This window comes from Notamacropus eugenii, chromosome 1, assembly GCF_028372415.1.
Source record: "Notamacropus eugenii isolate mMacEug1 chromosome 1, mMacEug1.pri_v2, whole genome shotgun sequence".
NCBI classification, from domain to species: Eukaryota; Metazoa; Chordata; class Mammalia; order Diprotodontia; family Macropodidae; genus Notamacropus; species Notamacropus eugenii.
This window is the reverse complement of record NC_092872.1, coordinates 16,549,622-16,574,010: the sequence shown is the minus strand read 5'-3', so window position 1 is coordinate 16,574,010 and position 24,389 is coordinate 16,549,622.

The window sequence follows — 24,389 nt, the reverse complement described above, 5'->3', positions numbered from 1 at the left end:
TGTTAAGTATCAGAAACAATTTGTTGTTGTTGAATCATTTTTTTCAGTTTTCTGTGACTCTTTGTGACTTCATTTGGGATTTTCTTGGTAAAGATATTGGAGTGGCTTAACATTTCCTTCACCAGCTCATTTTACAGATGATAAAACTGAGGCAAAGAAAGTTAAATGACTTGCCCTGGGTCACACAACTAGCAAATATCTGAGGCCAGATTTGAACTCAGGAGGATGAGTCTTTCTGATTCCAGACCAAATGTTCTATCCACTGTCCTGCAAAAATTGTAGGTCTGAAAAATAAAAATGTTATTTATTATTCCTTCATTTTACATATAAAGAAAGGGTCAGTGATTTGCTTAAAAATCATACATTACTAAATATCAGAGCTGAGGCTAGAATCTAAGTATGATGCCTAGTCCTATATTCTTTCCATTATAGTATATTTTCTACAAAGCTTGAGGGATGCTCTTTGAATATCTGTACTTTAGATTAGGAGAAAATATGTTAATGAATTTTATTAAAAGGATACAATAACAAAATATAGATCCTACAAGCTCTTCTAAAAGAAAACAAAAAGAAAAAAATGATTTTATGTGATAACTATAGCTGTAAGGCAAAAGCTGCTTTATTTCTGTTAACCTATAGTTTATTATTTTGTCCTTAATCATACGAATTTTTCTTCCATGGATTATAAAAAAACGATTTAAAAATTAGCATTACTGTTTCATACAATATGTGCCCTCTGGATAGAAAAGAATATTTAAAAAGCAGTGAGCTAAGGATGTACATCATCCATTTGCAAATGCTGGCTGAAGAGAATAGCTTTTTCAATATGGGATATTTATAGTCACTTCCAGTATGTGTTTGAGGAGTTTTAAAAAGCAAATTGATAACTCACTTTTGTTTTTAGTACTCCTTTCATCAAAGATCTTATTTTTCTAATTCCTTAAAATTTTATTGAGCTGGAGGAGCCAAGGCTCCTTTCTCCTGAACAATGTGGTATGCACTCTAAAAATTCTTCCTTTGTCAATGTATACTTCAGTTCAGGAGCTTGAAGCTTCAGCATTTATGAATAGATGTCTAGCTACCAGTCACAAAGAGTTTTCATTGACAAGATTACTCTGTCATCTACATCCTGGTAGATGGCAGAGCTGCTATGGATATAGTTTACCCGGATTTTAGCAAAGCTTTTGATACTGTCTGTCATAATATTTGTGTGGAAAATAAGGAGAGATAATGATTAAATAAAAATGTAGTCAGATAGATGTATATATGTGTGTATGAATTTGTATGCATATATGCACATATATTTATACATACATGCATGCGTACATGCATGTATACCTATGTACATGTATACATAGTTCAGGAATGAGGCAATGAGAGTCCACACTAGAGAGGTGGCAGTGGCAGAGGAGAGAAGGAGACATTTTTGACAGATGCTGCAAAGGTGAAATTGATAGATTTTGAGAGATAATGTCCAGAATGACTCCTAGGTTGCAAGCCTAAGGGGCTAGGAGGAGGATGTTGTCCTCTAAAGTATACAAAAGGTAGAAGGCAAGTAAGGTTTAAGGGGAAAATGTGATTATCCAGTCATTGTCCATTGTGTCCAACTCTTAATGATCCCATGTGGGGTCTTCTTGGCAAGACACTAGGGTGAAAGACCATTTTCTTCTTTACTTCATTTTACAGAGGCCAGATTTGAACTCAGGGAGTTGAGTCTTCCTGACTCCAACAATCTATCCACTGTGCCACCTAGCTGTCTGTAGGGGATGAGATATTGAATTCCAATTTGGGCACATTGAGTTTAAGATGACTGTTGAACATCCAGTTAGAGATGCCTGAAAGGCAGTTGAAGATGCAAGATTGGAAGTCAGCAGAGAGTTTTGAGCAGGAGAGACAGATTAGAGTCAATAGTATATATATATATATATGTGTGTGTGTGTGTGTGTGTGTGTGTGTGTGTGTGTGTGTGTGTGTGTTTGTGTGTGTGTGTATGTGTGTATGTATGTATGTATATGTATATGTGTATGTGTGTATATACATGTGTGTATGTATATATACACATATACATATATCTCTATAGAGATACAGAAATACATAGAGGTACAATGCTAATATGTGTATATACATATATTTACAATATGCATAAAGCATGCCTACATACATATAAGTGTGCGTATGTGTATACATGTATATAGTCATCAAATTTATAAATGACATAAATTTGGAAAGGATTATTAACACAGAATCAGAATCTCTAAGGATCCAGATAGGCTAGAGCACTGGGTCTTAATCTAAGAAAATGAAATTCATTATGGATAAATATAAAGTCTTGCACTTACAATAAAAAGTCAACCTCATTAGTGTAATGTGAGAAGGCACAGATAGAAGTCAAGTGTTGTGAAAAAGACCTGGGGGTTGTCGTATACTGCAAGCTCAACAGAAATAAACAGTAAACATGACAGTCAGTACATGCTGGGCCACACTAAGAGCTCCAAAGTTTCCAGGAGTGGAGACAGTTCCACTGTGCTGTGCCTTTGGCAGATTCATCTGGAGCATTCTGGATATAACAGTTAAGAAAGGCACTGATATGCTGGATCCAAAGAAGCACAAATAAAAAGATGAAGGGCCTTGAGACTTTGTCACAGGAAGATTACTTGAAGGAATTGTGCATGTTCAGCCTGGAGAAAATAAGATTGAAGGCCTGTCATGTGGGAAAGATAGTCAACTTTCTCTGTTTGCTCCAGAGGGAAAAACCAGGATTCACAGATGGAAGCTACAAAGGGGCTGATCTAGACGAGGTGTGTGCTAAGGATCAGAGCTGTCCAAAAGGGGAATGTGTTTCCTCAAGAGATGGTAAGTTGACCCTCATTGGAAATCCTAAGGCAGAGACTAGATGATTGTTCATCAGATATGTTGTAATGGCAATTTCTTCTATGTGACTTTCCCTGTATGGCTACTGAGATCCCATCACAATGTCTGAAAAATTCTGTGATCTCTGACCTCACGGAAACCTGAGATGTCACCTAGGCAACCCCACTAATTTCACAGAGAAGAAAATGGAGACCCAAGGAGGTTTTCCCAGGGTCATACAGTATCCTATTATCCCTACACAAAAAGGGCATTTAAGAAATATTTGTTGAAGGAATGTTGTTTGCATGATCAATCCTGGCCTGGAACTCAGATTTTGTTTTTTACCCTAGTTCAATATCATTTCTACTGCATTGAAATGCCTTTCCTGGTTTCTGCTCTCCTTGCTTTAGGTCAGATCATTTGTATTTAATTGGGGAAATAACTGTCCTCATTACAAGTATCAGTAAGTACCAGAGGGTCTGACAAAAGTAATTCCAGCAGGATAGTTACTTACTGCACTTGATTTGAAAAAGTAGGGCAGGCTAAGGCAATTACAGTGACTTTTTTTAATGTGAGGTATAGGAGGAAGAAAATTTAATTTTTAAAGATTCATTTTTGTTTTCCATGGATTCTTGCTCTAAAATACTTCTTCAGCAAAGCAACCAAGTAAAAATAAATTTGCCTTTTACTCAGTCTTCATATTCCTTGACCTTTAAAGACAGATTCCAATCTCTCCTTTGCTTCAGTTCCAAATTTCTAAATACGTGCTAGACATTTCTACTTGAGTACCCTACCAGTACCTCAAATTAAATATGTTTAAATCTGAGTTCATCGTCTACTCCGTACACCTGACCCACCTTCCTTGTTTCTTTTGATGACACCTTGGTGAGTGTTTTAATGGCAAGAACATAGAACTTAGAGTCAGGAGACCGGAGACTAATCTGGGATCTAACAACAACTACAGATAGCCATATAACTTTGAACAAGTTTTTTAATATCTTAGAGTCTCATTTTCCTTACATATAAAGTGGAGATAATAATACTTATATCTATCTCACATAGTAATTTTGGGTAAAGTGCTTTGTAAATCTTAAAGCACAGCGTCATAGATTTAGGGGTGAAAGGGACCTTCAAGGTCACTGATTCTGTTTCTCATTTTATAACTGAGACTGACAGAATTGGTTTAAACAGGGTCACACAGCTGGTAAGTATCTGATATGAATCAGTATATGATCTTAGATTTTCCAAATTTCCAAGCCCTGCATTATATCCACTGTACCAACTAGTTGCCTAAACACTATAGAAATGTGAGTTAATTTCCTTTCAATCAGTCCTGATATCTCAGTCATCTTTGACTTTCTTCTCTCCCTCACTCCCTATATCCAATTAGTTGGAATTCTATCTCAACAATAGCTCTCACATACTAACCTTTTTAGTTTCTATTTATAGTCACATTGTGCTAGAGTAATCCTTTTATTAACTTTTTTTTTTCTGAATAACGTCCAGACTAGTCTACCTGCTTCCAGTATCTCCTGTCTCTATGGCACCTATCATACTATTCCCAATTAGTCATCCTAGTGTTCAAATCTAAATGTGAAGGAGACAATATGGTCAATGGGGGGTGGGAAAGCACTGGTTTCATATTTAGAAGACCTGTGTGACCTTGGACAAGACACTTAAACTCCCTGGATCTTAGTTTCTTCATGTGTAAAATGAGGGATTTATACTAGATAGACATTGATATCCTTACAGTTCTAAAATCTATGATCCCATAGACCAATGTCATGCATACTTCCCATTTTAAGTGACTCACATTACAAAATGATAAGCTTTCTACAATCTGGCTCTACCCATATTCCATACTGCTCCCTTTCATGCCAATACACTGGACGACTAATTGTTCCCAAACTTCATCTTGTACTTTCTCTCCTTCATGCAGGTTATGAGGACATTCATGAATTGTTTTCTTCTGGGGGGATCATTCTTTTCCAAAATAGATAAAGAATAAATTACAAAAAAGTTTTGTCCTGGATAAAAGGTGTTCAATATCCTCGGTGAATTTAGTTCATTTAGAATCCTAAGGAAAGATGTGATTGTCAGAACTTCTGGGGGAACTTATGGTTTGTGATTGAGAAAAGGAAAGGTTGTGTAATTATCTAGGGAAACAACCTACGAGAGCAATCAAAACAGAAAGTTCAGAAAAAATGAATTGAGGCTGTCATAGAGTCACTGAACCCTCTGCTTCAACTTGCCCAGTGAGTTGAATTCCCTTTGTAATTTAAAACTTTGTGTATTTAATATGGTGCCATCAAGTTCTGGGAAATTTTTGATTAATGAATTTCCCATTGAGTGACTTTAAGATTTTCCTTCCAGGAATCTCAAGCAATAAGTAGCAATACGCATGAAAGGTTATGATACTCTTGAAGCTATTTAGTTTATAACTCAAAAAGAAAATAGCCAACCAAACTACAATAAAGCTTCAGCTAACTAGAACACAGTGCATTAACTCTTCTAGCTAACTGAATTTTCTGGTTCACTAAAAGAAAACCATTTACACTTGTAGCTGTGACAGAATAACAATTTGGAAGTCCAAGAAATGTGGATTTTCTCATGGAAACAAACCTTACTAGCCACAAACAAAATCGACCCCTCATTCCCTTCCCCATCTACCATAGTACTTTTCAAGGAGGCTTATCTGTGTGTTTTCTCCCTCAAATTAAAGTGTTTTAAAAACATAGACATAATATGTATAAGTGCATGTGGGTATATAGCTATACCTACAACTCTAGGGTAGAATTGTTGCTTTTTTCCCATGAGGAACAGTGAGTAAATATAACTGGAATCTGTTACTTAATTTGAGGAATGTTGTATTTAAAAACCTCTAGTAAACAGATGAGTAAATTAATTGTGTTTTAGTGCACAGCAAGACAAACCTGAAGATTCAGATTCTCTTCATGCACTTGATTTTTTTTTCTATAGGTTTTATCTCTCTTACCAGACTGTCAAGTCAATCAGGTCAGGGAACCTCTTATTTACACCTGAATATCCCTCACTTCCTACCACAGTGTACTGGATGGAGCCAATGTGTACTTAATGACTGTAAGATGACTGGATTCCATACACTTGAGGATTGAAAGTTCATCCTTTATGTGAATAGAATTGAAGGGATAAATAGAAGAAGAATGGAAAACTTTCTATTGTTTTATTGCTATTTTATTTCTCAATTTTATCACAGATTTGAAATTATATCAAAAAATTAGTTTTTTTTACTTGAAGAGCCTCTAAAAGGTAAGACATTTCAAACTTCAATCCCATATAGACTTAAGGAGTTTGGTTTGGGCCAGACTTTTGATTCCACTGGTTTAAGAAATTCAGTTAAAAAGCTTCCTCTTTCAGACTAGAATGGCATCTGTACTTCAATTTGTAGACTTGGGACATTGATCAGAAGCACTAAGAGGTTAACTGATTTGCCCTAGGTCAGCGGTCTCACACCTACAGTTATAGATGAGAGGCTGGATGAGAATTTGTTGTTGTTCAATTCTGTCTGACTCTTTATGATCCTATTTGGGTTTTGTTTGTTTTTTTTTTTAATTTTTTTGTTTCTTTTTTTTCTTTTTTTCTTTCTTTTATTTATTTATTCATTCACTCATTCATTCATTAATTCATTCATTTATTTATTTAACTTTTAACATTCATTTTCACAAAATTTTGAGTTCCACATTTTCTCCCCTTTTGTCCCCTCCTCCCACCATAAAACACCGAGTATTCTAATTGCCCCTATCACCAATCTGCCCTCTCTTCTATCGTCCCTCTCTGCCCTTGTCTCCATCTTCTCTTTGTCCTGTAGGGCCAAATAACTTTCTATACCCCTTTACCTGTATTTCTTATTTCCTAGTGGCAAGAATATTACTCTACAGTTGTTCCTAAAACTTTGAGTTCCAACTTCTTTTCCTCCCTCCCTCCCCACCCCTTCCCTTTGGAAGGCAAGCAATTCAATATAGGCTAAATCTGTGTAGTTTTGCAAATGACTTCCACAATAGTCATGTTGTATAAGACTAACTATATTTGCCTCCATCCTATCCTGTCCCCCATTACTTCTATTCTCTCTTTTGATCCTGTCCCTCCCCATAAGTGTCGATCTCAAATTGCTCCCTCCTCCCCATGCCCTCCCTTTCATCATCCCCCCCCACCCTGCTTATACCCTTATCCCTCACTTTCCTGTATTGTAAGATAAGTTTTCATACCAAAATGAGTGTGCATTTTATTCCTTTCTTTAGTGGAATGTGATGAGAGTAAACTTCATGTTTTTCTCTCACCTCCCTTATTTATCCCTCCACTAATAAGTCTTTTGCTTGCCTCTTTTATGAGAGATAATTTGCCCCACTCCATTTCTCCCCTTCCCCTCCCAATATATTTCTCTCTCACTGCTTGATTTCATTTTTTTAAGATATGATCCCATCCTCTTCAATTCACTCTGTGCACTGTTTCTATGTGTGTGTGTGTGCATGTGCATGTGTGTGTGTAATCCCACCCAGTACCCAGATACTGAATAGTTTCAAGAGTTACAAATATTGCCTTTCCATGTAGGAATGTAAACAGTTCAACTTTAGTAAAGTCCCTTATGACTTGTCTTTGCTGTTTACCTTTTCATGCTTCTCTTCATTCTTGTGTTTGAAAGTCAAATTTTCTTTTCAGCTCTGGTCTTTTCATCAAGAATGCTTGAAAGTCCTCTATTTCATTGAAAGACCAATTTTTCCCCTGAAGTATTATACTTAGTTTTGCTGGGTAGGTGATTCTTGTTTTTAGTCCTAGTTCCTTTGACTTCTGGAATATCCTATTCCACACCCTTCGATCCCTTAATGTGGAAGCTGCTGGATCTTGTGTTATCCTGATTGTATTTCCACAATACTTGAATTGTTTCTTTCTAGCTGCTTGCAATATTTTCTCCTTGACCTGGGAACTCTGGAATTTGGCCACAATGTTCCTAGGAGTTTCTCTTTTTGGATCTCTTTCAGGTGGTGATATGTGGATTCCTTGAATACATATTTTGCCATCTGGTTCTAGAATCTCAGGGCAGTTTTCATTGATAATTTCATGAAAGATGATGTCTAGGCTCTTTTTTTGATCATGGCTTTCAGGTAGTCCCATAATTTTTAAATTGTCTCTCCTGGATCTATTTTCTAGGTCAGTTGTTTTTTCAATGAGATATTTCACAATATGTTCCATTTTTTCATTCTTTTGGTTTTGTTTTGTGATTTCTTGGTTTCTCATAAAGTCATTAGCCTCCATCTGTTCCATTCTAATTTTGAAAGAACTATTTTCTTCAGTGAGCTTTTGAATCTCCTTTTCCATTTGGCTAATTCTGCTTTTGAAAGCATTCTTCTCCTCATTGGCTTTTTGAACCTCTTTTGCCAATTGAGTTAGCCTATTTTTCAAGGTGTTATTTTCTTCAGCATTTTTTTGGGTCTCCTTTAGCAGGGTGTTTACTTGTTTTTCATGTTTTGACTACATGTCTCTCATTTCTCTTCCCAAGTTTTCCTCCACCTCTCTAACTTGATTTTCAAAATCCTTTTTGAGCTCTTCCATGGCCTGAGCCCATTGAATATTTATTTTGGATGTTTGGGATACAGAAGCCTTGACTTCTGTGTCTTTCCCTGATGGTAAGCGTTGTTCTTCCTCATCAGAAAGGAAGGGAGGAAATACCTGTTCATCAAGAAAGTAACCTTCTATACTCTTATTTTTTTTCCCTTTTCTGGGCATTTTCCCAGCAAGTGACTTGACTTCTGAGTATCCTTTCCGTACCCACCATGCCTCCAAATCTGCCCAGCTAGAAGTTGGGGTCTGAGATTCAAATGCTGCTTCCCAGCCTCAGGGCTTTAGCGGGGGCAGGGCTGTTATTCAGTGTGAGATTAAGTTTAGGTGCTCAAGTGGGGGCAGGACCACCTCACCAGGCTCAGTTACCTCAGGGGGTTTATACAGAGACCTTCAACAATAGATCCAGGCTCCTGCCTGCTTGGGGAGCCCTGGTCTGCTCCTGCCTCCGCTGCTGCCTCCCGAGGGGGCCTGAGTTATGGGGACCCCTCTCGGCAAGCTGAGAAGACCCTCTCACCAACCTTTGGGGCCCGTGGGTGGAGGGACCCACACGGCTGCTGAAGATTCTCTCCCTGAAGCCTGCTTGGATCCGCTCCTCTCCTTGTGGCATGGCCAAGACAGGCCTGGGCTAGGCTCTGGATCTGGGGCACGAAGGACCTTTTGCGAGAGGTTTTCAGGGCTCTCTGGAACAGAAATCTCATCCACTCTGTTGTTCTGTGGCTTCTGCTGCTCCAGAATTTGTTGGGAGTTCTTTTCTACAGATATTTTATGGGCTGTGGGTTCGGAACTAGCGTATGTGTGTCTTTCTACTCTGCCATCTGGGCTCCGCCCTTTTCTTGGGTTTTTTTTTTTTACAAAAATATTGGAGGGGTTAGCCATTTCCTTCTCCAGTTCATTTTACAGGTGAGGAAACTGAGGCAAATACAGTTAAATGACTTGCCCAGTATCACATAGCTTGTAAATGTCAGAGTCTGAATTTGAACTCAGGTTCTTACTCCAGGCTCTGTGCTCTCTATGGACTACATCACTTAGCTGCTCAGGACCAGAATTAGCATCTTCAATATATTGTACTGTCTCACTCTTACAGGAATTACATAATATGTTTAAAAATATTTTCAAATGACTTCTAAAATGTCTCTTCCTTCTTGGTGCCAGATCAGCAGTTTTTTCTATCATAATTTCCTGTGTTCACGTTTATTCTCCTTGGAAGTGTTGATTCTTCATGCCTTGGACTTCTACCTTTTAAAAAGGTATCTACTAGATGACTGTTTCGGTTATTGTCGTTGTTATTCTATTTTGGGGTTTTTATGTTTTTAATGTGATTAATCTGATTTTTATTATAAACCTCAAAATTCAGACCCCAGATTTTTGGTTCAGTATTTAAAAGTCTAATGGAGAAAACATTAACTAATGAGAAATCCATTATTCAGCTGACTGTGCCCTAGATTTTCAAAATGTTGTGCTTTCAAAGGATATGTGATACTGGAACAAGCTTTGACTTTACAATCAAAAGACCTAGGTTACACTCTGCCTCTGATTCGACATCTCTGACTTTGGACAATTCACTTAATTTCAATGGTTCTCATTTTCCTCATCAGTAAAATGAAATGTTTGTACTAAATGACTTCTGAGATTCTTTCCATCTCTAGACATACAAGAACAAAACATAAATGGTTCTATTGAAGCTCTATAAAGCCTTCCACTCAAAACTTTAAATATACTTACATCTTGCCTAGCTTGAGTTCTGCAAATAGGCTTTTAAAAGTGAAATTTCCTAAATCGTTTCTGTGATCATTAGAAACATTTAACATGAGGGATCATTTCTCTTTTATATTTCTAAAGATAGAACTTCATTATAATAACTTTATTATTAGATAGTTGAGGATGGCTTCTAAAACTTTTGTGGAAATTGAGCTTTCTGACTTAAGTGCCCAGTGTGCCCTGCTCTCAAACCTGCAAGAAAGACACACTTATAGTTCACATCCCAAACCCACTTATCAATGAGAAGAACATAGCCATCCTCATGATGAAGCTCATCAGGTCCAGACCACCAAGAATGTCAATGCACTTCACAAAATTTTGCTGGAGCAAAAGGAGATTGAAGATGTGGGGCATAAGATTTCAAAGACTCATTTGTCACGTTGCTGCTTTTTACCCCTTAAGTTCATTGTTTTTACTCTTAAATTTCTATTTTGACATTCTAAGAACTTAAAGTTATTCTAAAAGGTTTTATGGGGAGGGAATTACCATGGCTAATAAAAAGCTTTAACTGAAAAAAAATGTACTGTATTTATAACAAATTTCTGAACAAAGTTCTAGTGGAGGAGCCAGACTAAAAGTGGTCAAATGTTTTGTAATGTTTGTTTTTTATAACTACAAAGTGAGTTCAGTAATATAAATTTTGTTCTCCAATTTCTTAGTTACAGAGAAGGAACCACCCCCCCCAAAGCAAAAATTTTGGATATAACTTCTTTATCACTCACAAATTGCCAAATTAATCTAGCTTTAGGCTACAGTAGGTTGCTTGGTCAGAATTTATCACTATAACCAAAAGAAAAAGATGTAGATTGCTGCATTTCCTTCAGGAACAGAGTTATTCAGTTATTTTCAGCCACATCTGACTTTTTGTGACTCCATTTGGTGTTTTCTTGGCAAAAATACTGGAAGGGTTTGCCATTTCCTTCTCCAGATCATTTGGAGGTGAGAAAACTGAGGCAAATAGGATTAAGGATTGACTCAAGGTCACATAGATAGTAAGTGTCTGAGGCAAGAAAGATGAGTCTTTCTCATTCCAGCCCAGGCACTCTATCTACTGTGCAACCTAGCTGGCAAAACAACAGAACCTTGTTAATAATGAGCCTTTGACAAGGTAAGTAACCAGACTCAGAAAGTGAGCATTCCCCGCAATGCAGAAACAACAGGAATGATACTAACACACTAAAGCCTCCCTCTTGCATCTCATCATGAGAAGGTAGCCCTCAATTCTCAGAGGCTATGATCACAAAGCTCAATTCTAGCAGATTCTAGAAAGCTGGAGAAATTTTAATCAGGAACCTGGCAATTGAGTTTGCTACTTGAGTCCTGGTCACCAGGTAATGATTTATTTAAGCACAGCAATTCAGGAAAATCATCTAATATTGTATATGTGAAATAATTAACATGGTATAGATAGATAGATATAATGACATATAACTGTATACATAAACTTACATAGATATTTCTATCACTATTGTGGTGCTCTATGAAATGGAATATTTAATATTAAATAGAGATTAATATTAATCTTAAACATTAATTGATATTAAAATATTAATTATTTTAATTAATATTAGTTATTAATGTTAAATAGGGATTAAATTAATCTTGATTTCTAAATAAGAAAATTGCAACTCAAAGAGTTTAATTGCTTTGTCTAAGATTACATAGCTAAAAACTGGACTCTTAAACTAGTTCTCTCAGCCAAAAGAGTATTATATGTAATAGGAGTTACGGAGCCTTAGAGATGTCTTAGACAATTTTTTAAACATGTTCCTTTCAAATTAAGAGAAACTTGAATTAGTAGTCACTATAATACTGAAACTTCATCAGGTGGGTATTGTTAAAAACCTAGACCCCCAAGACATGTTGGCTACAAAACAATAGTACAATGGAACAACATGGAATTTGGAGTCAGATACTCAAGTCTGAAACCTGCTTCTCCCACTTACCACATGTGTGACCTTGAGTAAAGCCCTTAATGTTTCTAAGCATCAGTTTCCTCATCTTTAAAAAGAGTAGTGTTGGACTAAGGCCCATTTCTATAAAATAAGGTTTTTGTCTTGTATGGCCTCTGCGGTACCTCCTAGTTTTAAATCTATACTCTTATGATCAAGAGCCAACTTACCCCATAAAATATTGCAGACTCCGAGGAAACTACTTTGTATTATAGGGGATGTCTTCCTTCTGTGGGCCCTTTAGTAATGGAGGCAGCTAGGTGACCCAATAGATAGAGCACTAGGCCTCAAGATGGAAGATCAGAGTTCAACAGACTTATTAGCTGTGTGACCCTGGATAAAGCACTTGACCCCTTTTTCCCTCAGTCTCCTCATTTGTAGAATGGGGAAAGTAATAGCACCTACCTGACAAAGTTGTCAGGAGGATCACTGAGGACATTTGTAAAAAGCACCTGATATATAGTAGGTATTATAGAAATGTGTATTCCCTTGGCTTTCCTTTAAGTACTACAGGACTTCTTGAGTGATAGCTGTATTTCTATTTCCTTACCAATATGTATTATTTTTACAAGCTAGATTATTTTTTCACTATTGTCTCATTAAAAAAAAAAATAGTTCTACAAGACTGAGTGACTTGCCCCAGCCATTCACAAAGAACCTTTGGTTCCAAATTCATTATTCTTTCCACCATACAATACTGCCTCTTACCTCTGAGTATGTGTGTCTGTCTGTCTCTATCTCTGTCTTTCTGTCTCACTCTGTCTCTCTCCTTATTATATGACATCTATTATAACTATCTATGTAGTTGAATTCTTCCTGAACTAGATTAATAATAGCTTATGAGAGTTGGGGTTGTATCTTGTTTCATTTTTGTATCTCCAGTCCTTCCAGTGCATTATACAGGGCAGTTTCTTAATATATGTTTGTTCAGTTGAATTGCTTTCAATCATGATACCGAAGGTATAACTAGGAGAGAGAAAAAAGAAAGGATGAAATTAATAGTCACCTAATTATTTATGAATAAAGATCCTGATTTTATTATACTATTTTGCTAGATGTTTTCAAATAGGATATTTGCCTTCCTGTCTGATGGTCGGTATCTGTGTCAAAGAAAGACATAAAAGATTTGATTTCTTACACAGATTGGTTAAATAATTCTTCCCTCTTTATTTCCTATACATTTAACTTTAACAGGACCTAAGGATTTTCCAGCCTCCTTTAGTAGAATATGTCCCTCTTCATGTCAGCAGAACTCCTTTCTTTTAAAACACCGTCCCTACAAAGTTGCCTAAGTAAACAGAATTTAGATGGGGGATGGAAATGAAGGCATTTACTAATTCTGGATCTCATTTTATTTCATGAGCCTCAGTCAGTCAAAACGCTCACTTGCTTTTTTGACAAGTTATTACGTGGACTGCATAGAATAAACAGGGGGGTTGGGAAATTTCTTGACAATGGATTCTAGCATATGCTGCAAATTGCTTTTCTGAGGAAGTTCTTCATTCATTTGTCATGATAACAGTTCCTCCTGTGCAGAGTGAGAGGGCCTGATTGTGGCTGGCACAATCAATCCATGAATGCTTCCCTTTACTTGGGCTGGGCTATTTTCCTTCTGGAAAAAAAGCGGTGATATTGACATGACACCAACACTGAATCTCACAAGGCTATAGAGGCTGAGAATGAATGCAGGCCATGGCTTACTTATGCATCTTTCCCCATAAAGGATGTGATGAGGCAAGAAATCAATACCATACTTCTGATAATTAGTTATCTAATTAAGCCTTCTAGAATGTAAGGGGAAAGGCAGTTTCTCTAGATGAGTGAACCGATGATATCTGGGAAATGTTTGCTACTGTTTGTTACCAGAGAATTAAGTCCTATGACTCTGGAAGGTAAGCCAGTTGCTCGGTTGTGGTAAGTTTTAGCAGTTTCATGAGCACTAGTATTTTAAAATATAAATATGAATAGGATAGGGATTGGACCTGGGATTTCATTAATACAGGAAATTCTCAGATAAGGAAACTTTCTCTACCAATGCAGGTTAGTACCTTCTCTGCAATTTGCAGTTTTAGAGAATTTCCTATAACAGATGGAGGTTAAGTATCTTGCCGGTCACACAGTCAGAATGGGTTAAAGGCAGGGCTAGAATCCAGGCCTTCTTCTCTCAGAAGTCACTCTCTACTACTCCACACTCTCCCTCAGGCGTATGTTCATGTCTAGCACTTACCATGAACACGTGGCTATCATGGATGAAAATGACATTTGTTCACTGTACCTCTAAAACCATTTATGTTCATATATGGATTATTGAGTCAACTGTGTTTTTAGTAATCATGGCTCTCATTGAAAAGGTCTGTAATGGTCTAGAACTTAATGCAATCAGCATAATATCATCTACAGACAGGATGAAAAATGCGTTTTCCAGACCGTGACATGTACTTAGATGGGCAGTCTACTGAATTAATCCCTCAATGCAGGCATATTATTCAGAAAGACAATGAGTTGAGCCCATAAATGAATGCTCCTGTGACATTGAACTCTTCATTGGTGTTCAACCTTCATTTTTGAAAAGGACCAATGATATCATAGAGTGATGTCTTGACTTGTTTATGAACTGGATTTAAATGAGACAGAGTTACACAATGTCACCAGAGTTTCTCTTCCAGAGTCATCAAAATCCAGTGACAAGACAAAAATCAAGACCACTGGTGATGGCCTGGGATGCAGTGCACGACCTGGGCATCTTTGATGTCTGATCAAGCTTTAAGTATTCCACAGAGCCTGAACAAATTCTTCTCATCTACTCATTCTACCTAGGGAGGTCTTCATATGCTCAGGGTAGACATTCCCCTAACTCAGCAATGAGTTTGAAGCCAGACAGTTACTTCAACCTGGTTTAGCCTGCCTGCCAAGATACTTTTTTTTACCGAGGAGTGGCCACTGTACATTCTACAGTTTCTTGGAGTCACAGGTGAGAGTTGAGGGGCAAGTGGATGCCAAAGGTGAATAAGCAGCCCTGAAAAAGGTTTGGCAAGCCATCGCATCAGTGATGCTAGTCCTCCCTAAACATCCTGTACAGGCCTCCTTTCTATTCCTTATGCAAAACATTCTCAGGATAAGAAAATGTGGATAAGTTGTAATCACTGGTTTACGGAATAGCTACCCCAGTTAGATTATACAGTTATCAAAACATTTAACTACAGGAACCTGCATTTATAAATCCCTACCTTCCTCAGGCCAAGTGGTATTTAAACATCTTCATTTGAAAAGCCTGATTGAACTGATGTAATTTGTTATTCTTTCCAGCCAATCATTGAGATACAGTACTAAAAACATTGTTTTCTCCAATATGTTTTTTCTCTATCAACTCCAGACTCTCAATTATAACCCCCAGCCATTTTCCATAGTTTTAGCTTAACCCTTCTAATCAATCTAATTGTTTAAAGTCATCGACTATACAGAATAGTATTAATATTTTACAGAGCCATATTCATCCTGAAGAGTTAATGTTTATGATCCATTAAGAAAAAGATTAAGAAGCTGGAAGAGTGTCTGAGTTTATTGAATGTGTTCTTTGAGAATTGATCAGATAACATTTGCAAAGCAATGGAATTCCTTGGAAAAGTGACAGAAATAGTAGGGTTATTAATGACCAATTTATCTGGGACAAATCAAACCTAATTTTCAACATATGATAAATGAGCAAGAACCTTGCAAATAACATTGAAAACAATGGAATAAAATATCTGTCAAGGAAAGAGAGAAATGGGTAAATCAGCTGAACTGACATAATAGCAGAATAGCTTTTCCCCAACAGGAGAAAAAAACTCATTTGTGACTATATTATGGCCTAAGAGGCTGTCACAAACCCCAATGCAATAGACAAAATGTTATTAAGATGGAGGCATGAAATGAGGCTTATTGAAAAATAGGAGACTCCCACTGTGAGAACCCAAATTCAAGCAGTGATGAAGCTCTCTAAATACCCATCAGCTCCAGTGTCCAAATTACAGATGCCTCACGTTAAATGCATCTCTACTTTGAATATTCTAAAGTCCATCCATTGTATACTGTACTCACTGCTTGCCTCAAACCTTTCCTGTGATTCTCTCATGTATTTTGCTCCATGTATTTCCTGTGTTCTCTTTGTTCCTGCCACCATCTACACTGTAATGTATGTCCTCTTAAAACTGAATTCCAAGCCCAATTTTCTTAAAGATTCTTTTTCTAAGCTGGCAATCTAGTTGCTGAACTATCTACCACTCCTTTTTGAGTACTTGCACGAAGATACTGGTCTTCGTGGGGAGAGGGGGCCAGATGAGTAAGGTTATACAACTTGATAGTTCATCCCTCCACCAAGACATATGCAAATTGCAATCCAGCCATATCTTTTCATCCTTATATGTTCATTGTTCAAGTACTTTCAGAAATCATCAAAAGAGCATTTTCATTTTTTATGTGACTCCTTCTTCTGGGTATTTTAAGAAACTGTGGCTATTAGGGCAATAGCTAAGGCAGTCCATCTATGATCCTTCACTATTACTATATGAGCCATAGGCCAAATATACATGATCTATAGATATTCAATTAACTATTGTTAATTGTGCCTGTATAGGAGTTCTCTGGACTTAGGCAAGAAAAATCTTTGAGAGTAACCATAGTGGAGATCTGAGAACGTCTTTGTGAATACAGAAATTCTTTATAGCATTTGGAAAGGCTTGGGAAGCATTCAATAACTTGAAAATGAAATATATTTCATGGCAATGCTAATAGTTTCATCATATCATTTCATCCATCATTCCTTCAGAAAGCCCTTGATGTTATTAAAATAGCATCAATAATTTCTGTTTTCAAAAGGGCAACATGGTAGACGCTAATAGAAATTAGATTATAAGTCTGCATCTCAACCAAGCGACTCTACCCCACTGTGATGCATGCAGCTTGAAATGTAGCTGGACAAAGATAGAATACTTCCTCCAAAAGTTCATAATTATTTTGTAGAGTGGAAACAACATTAGGGAGAAAAGTTTATTTAGTAAGAGAACATCACACAAATAAAGGTTGCAGTTCATAAAAAACAATGAATTGGAAGCAGAAGGTACCTTACAGACCATCAATTCTAATCTTTTCATTTTTCATATGAAGACACTGAGGCACAGAGAGGTTAAGTGACTTGCTCAGTCACAGGGCTGGTAGGCATCTGAGGCAGGATTTAAACCTAGATCTTCTTGTGCTCTATTCACTATATATCTGTATTTCTTCTACCTGGCAAAAAAAAAAAAAAACAACTTCTTTTTTTCTTCTTTAATCACAGGAACCAAAGATTTTAGGACTTCAATTTAATTTCATCTTTATTATACTGAGTCATTCTGGCTTCCTCATACACAGAAAAAGTGATTCAATTAGTAACACTAGATAATGTCGTTGGAGTTGCTGCTCAGAGTACTACAGCTTAGCAAGCAATCAGTAGAGACCCTAAGCTCACTCAAATGGGTGTTTGCACATATATCTGACCAACCTTAGCCTTGAGTTCACAGCTCATTCATCCTGTGGATGCACAGATAGCAATAGCTGTTTCCTAGCCTTCCTAACTTCCACAATTCCTTAGAGTTTTACTGAATACCTATATAAGTACCTATATAAGGGCTATAGATAATTTGATAATAACTTGCAATTCTTTTACCTCATTACCCTTATTCCCATTCAGTTTCCCAATCTCACTTTCCCTCCTAAATATAGTGCTTCAAAATTCATTCAGTTGTTTTTTAGATTAAATTACATTTCACTATGTTAAAAAAAACAAAGTCTAAGGCTTGGATATCTAAGTGATGAGAATAACTGTACCCTCAGTGCTTTTCTTTCCATGCCATACTGGGGATGGATGCACTTAAAGACACTTTCAGGGATACACTTTAATGAAAATCACTGGTAAATGGGGAAATCATCATAAGGTGCTCCAAATGTCCCATGATTCCCTGTTCTCATAGAAATTTCATTCAACTTAAAGTTTCTAGGAGAAACTGCCACTTAATTCTTCAATCAGTTAGACTCCAGTGGGCTCCCATGTGGTCAGCTTCCTTCTCCATGTCTCCTGCTGATAAATGTCCCATGCCCAAAAGGGAGCGCCTCATCCCAGGTCATTCAGGAGATCAGATATAACTTTGTCCACAGCAATGCTACCAGATCAAATCCCAGGAGAGACAAAAAAGGAGATAAATAGAGAAAGGAAGAAAACACACACACACACACACACACACACACACACACACACACTTCTGCTCCTTTAAAAGTCACACTAAAACTCATTAACCTATTTCAACTCTGATAACTGGCTTTCATTTTAGCCAAATTCCATCCCTAGAGCTATTAATCTCTGTACTTCCATGTCTACATGTCTACCCCTTTGTTCCCTAAAAATACAAGTACTTGCTACCCAATGAAAGGTTGTAATATAGCATGTGTTTCTATTTACTCTATAACTGAAATTCAGTTTTCATATCTCTTCCCAATGGCAATGATTTGACCTTCAAAATCATTTTATTAGACCTATAATTCTGTCTACATTCCAAAAGTTCCACATATGATTGATATATTAATAATCTAAAGTGAACATTTGTGCACAGTAGGCAAGGTTTGAAATTTGCTCCCCCATTGCGAAGGTAGGGATTTACAGCAAATATTTAACAACCTTTGTGTGTTTCGGGAGTGGGGGGGCTGATATAACCACACATTTAACTTTAATCTGCATAATTATTTTCTCTATCATTTTACTAAGTCTAGATAATCAACAAAAAATAAATCATTTCCAAATATGTAGTGTTTTCTAATTTCTGAAGTCCAAAAACTCAGAATGAAAACAATTAGCCTGTATAACCTATCTTGTACATACTTCTTCATGGAGATTTTGACCCTTCATTGTAACAACTTAATCACAAAATGAATGTCTACATGACACAAGGGGTAGAATTTTCCGCTATTACAAATATTGAGGTATTTTTAAGTAACATTTAAAAGTCTCTTTCATTGTGCCTTCCCTGTGTCACCAGGATTATAAGTGAAGTAATCAAAAAATTGTTATTTGCAGGTCTAGAGTACTTTCTTAGGTAATTATCAGTGTTAAAGAGAAATTTACAACATGTGACCTTATATAATGACAGTCTAACTGTCCCTTGGACTAAGATCAAGGTAGATATTATCACTTTGATGAATGACAGCTTAGCAGTTAGGAGTCATGGTACCTTATGCATTTTTAGGGGAAGGGACTGAGAAAAGTGAAGAAAAATGAATGTAAGACATGGGAAAGCTCAAATGACATAGGGCATGCATAGAGAAGCCATCTGTATATTTACTCTGATGGAATATTGTTGTATGATTTATGAATTACAATTTGGAAAAGAAGTTGGTTTCCCTATGGTCCAGATTTTACTGAATATTACAATTTAGGTTATATTATATTAGGTTCTAAGCACTTGAAATGTTTGGGAAATCATCAGGTAAGAATGGAAAAAGCATTGGAGTGACTCTCATGTCAGAAGTTCAAATCCCAGTTTTTGTACTTACAATCTATAGGGCATTGAACAAGACTGAAAATCTCAGACCCTCACTTTCATTATCCGTAAATTGGAGGCCATAACTGTGCCTCCTATCTCATACAATTACGGTGAGAATCTAATGAGATCATAGATATGGAACATTATAAACCTTAAAATATTATGTCACTATTGCTTAGATTATATTTATATTAACCATAATTAATTCCCTTTAAACCTTTTGTGGTACAAGGGAATGGTCACAAAGAGTAGCCCTGCAGCCTGCAGGCAATTTGCATCTAAAGTCATGAGTACTCGAACTTGATCTGTTCTTTGGGATCATATTTACTGCTGCTATTACTGTTTCTGAATCAGCTTGGTGAGTGTTTATGGTTAGAAATATGCTCATTTTAGAAGTGGAAAGACGATTGATAGATGAGATACGTGAATTTTAAAGGGAAACAATAACTTTCTAGTGTTTGCAAGAAATCCCTTCCTAACCAAACCTATAACTGTAAATTATTTCTTAACAATGAAAAAAGAAGGTAAAGAGAGTGGGAGTGAGAGTAAATGAAAGGAGAATGTGAAAGAAGAGAAAAAAATAAAATAACATTTATGTCAAATTCATGTCACGTAAAGAAAGGTCATGCAGAGTTGCCACAAACTGCATGTGACAAAGAACTGAAATTTGTATTTAACTCCAAGTTCTGGATCGGGCTATAAACCTAGGATGAATCATGTATGTCTTTCTTTATCTGTAAAGAAAAGGGAAAAAAAACAGAGATAATCATACCTATTCTTTGTACTATATAGTGATGTTTGATAAGAAATAAGACACGTGTCTAAGCACACAAAAATCTTATCACAGATGACATATACTAGTGAGAATTTAACAAACATTTATCCTACCCTGTGGTTTTTTATAACAGTATTTCTCCATCTTCTAAGAGTATATTTTTTAGGAACACTAAACCAATAATTTGTCTTCTTTATTGTGTGTCTTATTCAACCTATAACAAAGGAAAAAATAATCATTTTACTTAACTTCTATTACAGTCAACTTGGCATAATGGATAGAGAACCAGCCTTCAAATTAGGACTATCTACATTCAAGTCTTGCCTTAACAGGTGCTGGCGACACGGCCCTAGACAAGTAAGAACTTTTCAATACACTAGACAATACTCTAAGACTATGATGTAGGTTCCAATGCAGGTATCAGTCTATAGATTTGCATGAATAAAGTGAGTTTCCTTACCAAAAATTTCCAGGATTACAGGTCTTATGACTCAATCCCACCAAGGACAGACAATGATAAATTGACAGGCTGGCAAGGCAAGCAGAGAGACAAATGGATGGCAGACAGATATATAGCCTACATCAGTGCTTCATTTTAGTACATAAACTCTATTGAAAAAATTTGACAAAATTCCCCAAAGCAAATCAAGTGTGTATGTATGTGTGTGTGTGTGTGTGTGTGTGTGTGTATGGCACACGTGTTTTTGCAAATACAAATCCAGTGACTTCGGTGCAAAAGATAGGAATGATGAAAATGACAAAATATACATTGGAAAATATTGTTCATATTTCAAACTAGTAGGTTCATGGTATTAAATATGGAGAACTTTGATACCTTTGTATGCTTAAAACTTTCTTCGAGAGAGTCAGGAGGCTCTCAGTATGATGAATACCACACATCAAACCTTGCCTCTCATGCCTACTTTAAAAAGAAATGAAGTTGAATATATCTGAAAGAGGCAGAAAATGGCTGGTTACTGATATGGGAGCCATAATACAACCAACTCTGAATGGGCATTTACACTATCATCTATTAAAGTAAGGTTCAGAAATCAACCTTAAATTAGAAGAAAGGATAAAAATGACATGACATCACACAATTATGATCATATCAAATTGACCTATTTGAATAATCTCTTGATGAAAAAAAGTAAGAAAATTAAACCTGTTAAAAGTCACTAAAATAAGGAAGTCAGAACACACCAGAAATCTCTTTTACCTGTAAGCACTTTCTCTCCTTCATCAAGTGAAGAGAAATGCAGCTATTTAAAATACAAACTTATAAAACACCATAAATGGGAGGGGGTAAAAGATAGCACTTTATTTTAAAAAATGAAAAACAATGGTGAAAATAAATCTGAAGAAAACCTGACAGGAGATCCAACTAAGCCATACCATCCCAAGAGAATTTATTGAGGTAACTGGCAAGAGGGCAATAAATAGGCAGAAAATGAAAATATTTTCCTCTTCTCCTATAACAAACTATTTCCATCACCAGTGACAGAAGAAGGATCACATTTGGACTCAAATATCCTAGGTGTCAATGTGCTATATGAGAAATTAGAAATGGCACTTAAGGAGATGAGGCTGCTAATCCAGACCAAGCATAAGTAGTGGAAAATTATGCCAAGGGTGATAGTTCAAAGTACTGAAATTATAAACAATGATATCACAAGTTTCTATGAGCAGGCTCAGATAACAAAGAATGGAAGAAAATATCAGATGACATCACTCGCCAAAAAAGGGTGATTAAGTTTAAACTGATATATATCTTCCCATGTGTCCAAATTATTTATGAAATATTCATGTAAATTATATGTATATACACATATATGTGCTATTTTTATGAAACTGTAAGAAGGAATCAGGACAACTTTCATAAAATTTTTCTGTTTATACCAGACTCTGTATTTACAGCCAGAGTCCTCACAATGGATGTTCTAACCCTATCATCTTCCTAATCCATCTACACTATTTTCTATTTATCAGAATCCATGGCAAGGTTTTAACTAGAGTTTATCACATCTTACTAGAACTATGCTAGTAAGAGTTACTTGATCAGGAGAGTTTAGGCAGAATGTAGTCTAAACAGGGAAGATCAACATCTTTATTAGTTAATTTTAATTAACTAATTCACAAATATGAATTTGTAAAACTATTATCCTTTTTACTTGTGCATACTATAACCCTTACCCTCTTATATATTTCCCTACAGTGCTTTTGGTAAAAGTAGAGGTCATTAAGTCTGCCAATCATTAAAATAAGGGATGGGATAATTCACCTTGACACCCTAACCAGGTGAAAACACATCTCAGTCAATCAACCCAAGGCTTTAAACTGAAGGCAAAAAGTCACTGATCAGTTTTAAATGTTTGAAAGCTATTGTATGAACTGGAGTGATATTGCACAGCACGTGTGTTTGGATTGGTAAGAAAACTTGATTATGCTCTGTGGGTTAGCCATCAAATAGCCAGGCTGTAAAATAAAATAAGAAGGGAAATTGGGGTGTCAGCAGCTTAGGATAAATGTCTTTCATAGGAGTTTCTATAAAGAAACTGCTTGGGATAGGGGTAGGAGGATGCCTTGGCTTCAGCCTCCTTTTTTTAATTAGAGGTATTTCTAGTAAACTTCAGAGATCTAGCTGGTTGAGACTTCATTGGCATCTTAATAGTGTCCTTAGGAGAGCAAGAGCTGTTGGAAGGTATTGGGAGCTGAAGAGATGCAATGGGGAAAGATAGACTCAAGACTCTATGGAAGTGCAGCAGAAAATAAGTCTATTTAAGGGAAACATTTTGAGAATTCCAGCAAAAGGACATCCAGAAACTGAGTCACCCATTTATCTACTTTTCCCAGACTCTAAATGTGTTTGTGCGAGAGAGAATCAGAGACTTGGGAAGGGTTGTTTTGTAACAACTGTACTATTGTGGTAAATATTTCACTCTTAAGTGACAGTTAAGTGGTACAGCAGATAAAGTATTGGCTTGGAGTCAGGAAGATCTGATTTCAGATCCAACCTCAGACACTTACTATCTGTGTGACCCTGAGCAAGTTACTAACCCCCTGTTTTCCTCAGCTCCTCATTTATAAAATGAGCTGGAGAAGGAAGTGACAAACCACTCTAGTGTCTTTGCCAAGAAAACCCATGGACAAGTGTCTATGGAGTCAAGTAGCATGGGATACAACTGAACAGCAGCTCCTGTACTTGTGAGAGAGAGGGTACAACTGTACTCCTGTGGTAAATACTCCATTCTAAAAACAAATTAACTCTGTCTGACTAATTTTTATCAACTGATAATCAAGGGGCAAAAGTTTGTCACTATTGTCCTAGAAAGAGCCCCCTTCCCCCCCCAAAAAAAACCTTCAAAGTTTACCTCTTGAATCTTGACAGGATGTAGCTGAGCCCTGGGGACCCAACCCAGTACTGTGAGGTTGGGAGGTAGCGTTAGAGCCTGTGTTGTACTTAATAGATCTTTCCTTTTAAAATGCTGAAAAGGACTCTGTGTGTGTGTGTGTGTGTGTGTGTGTGTGTGTGGTGTGTTTTGTACTTGTGTGTACCCTTCTTAAGGAAGAAAAGAAAGAGATTTGTGGAGATAACATTAGTAATAACAAAAATAACTAACATTTCGTGCTTACTATGTGCCAGTCACTGGGCAATTGTTAACTCATTTGATTTTCACGGTCTTGCAAGGTAAATGCTATTACCATCTCCATTTTACAGTTGAGGAAACTGAGGCAGGCTTAAGTGACTTTCCCCAGGGCCACACAGCTAGTATGTGCTGAGGCTGACTTTGAATTCACATCTTCCAAACTGCTTTCTATCCGCTGCCCCACCCAGAGCCCTTGGAGTCAGAAGCAGTGTGGTACAAAAGGAAGTTTGCTATATTTGGAAGCAGAGGATCTGAGTTCTAT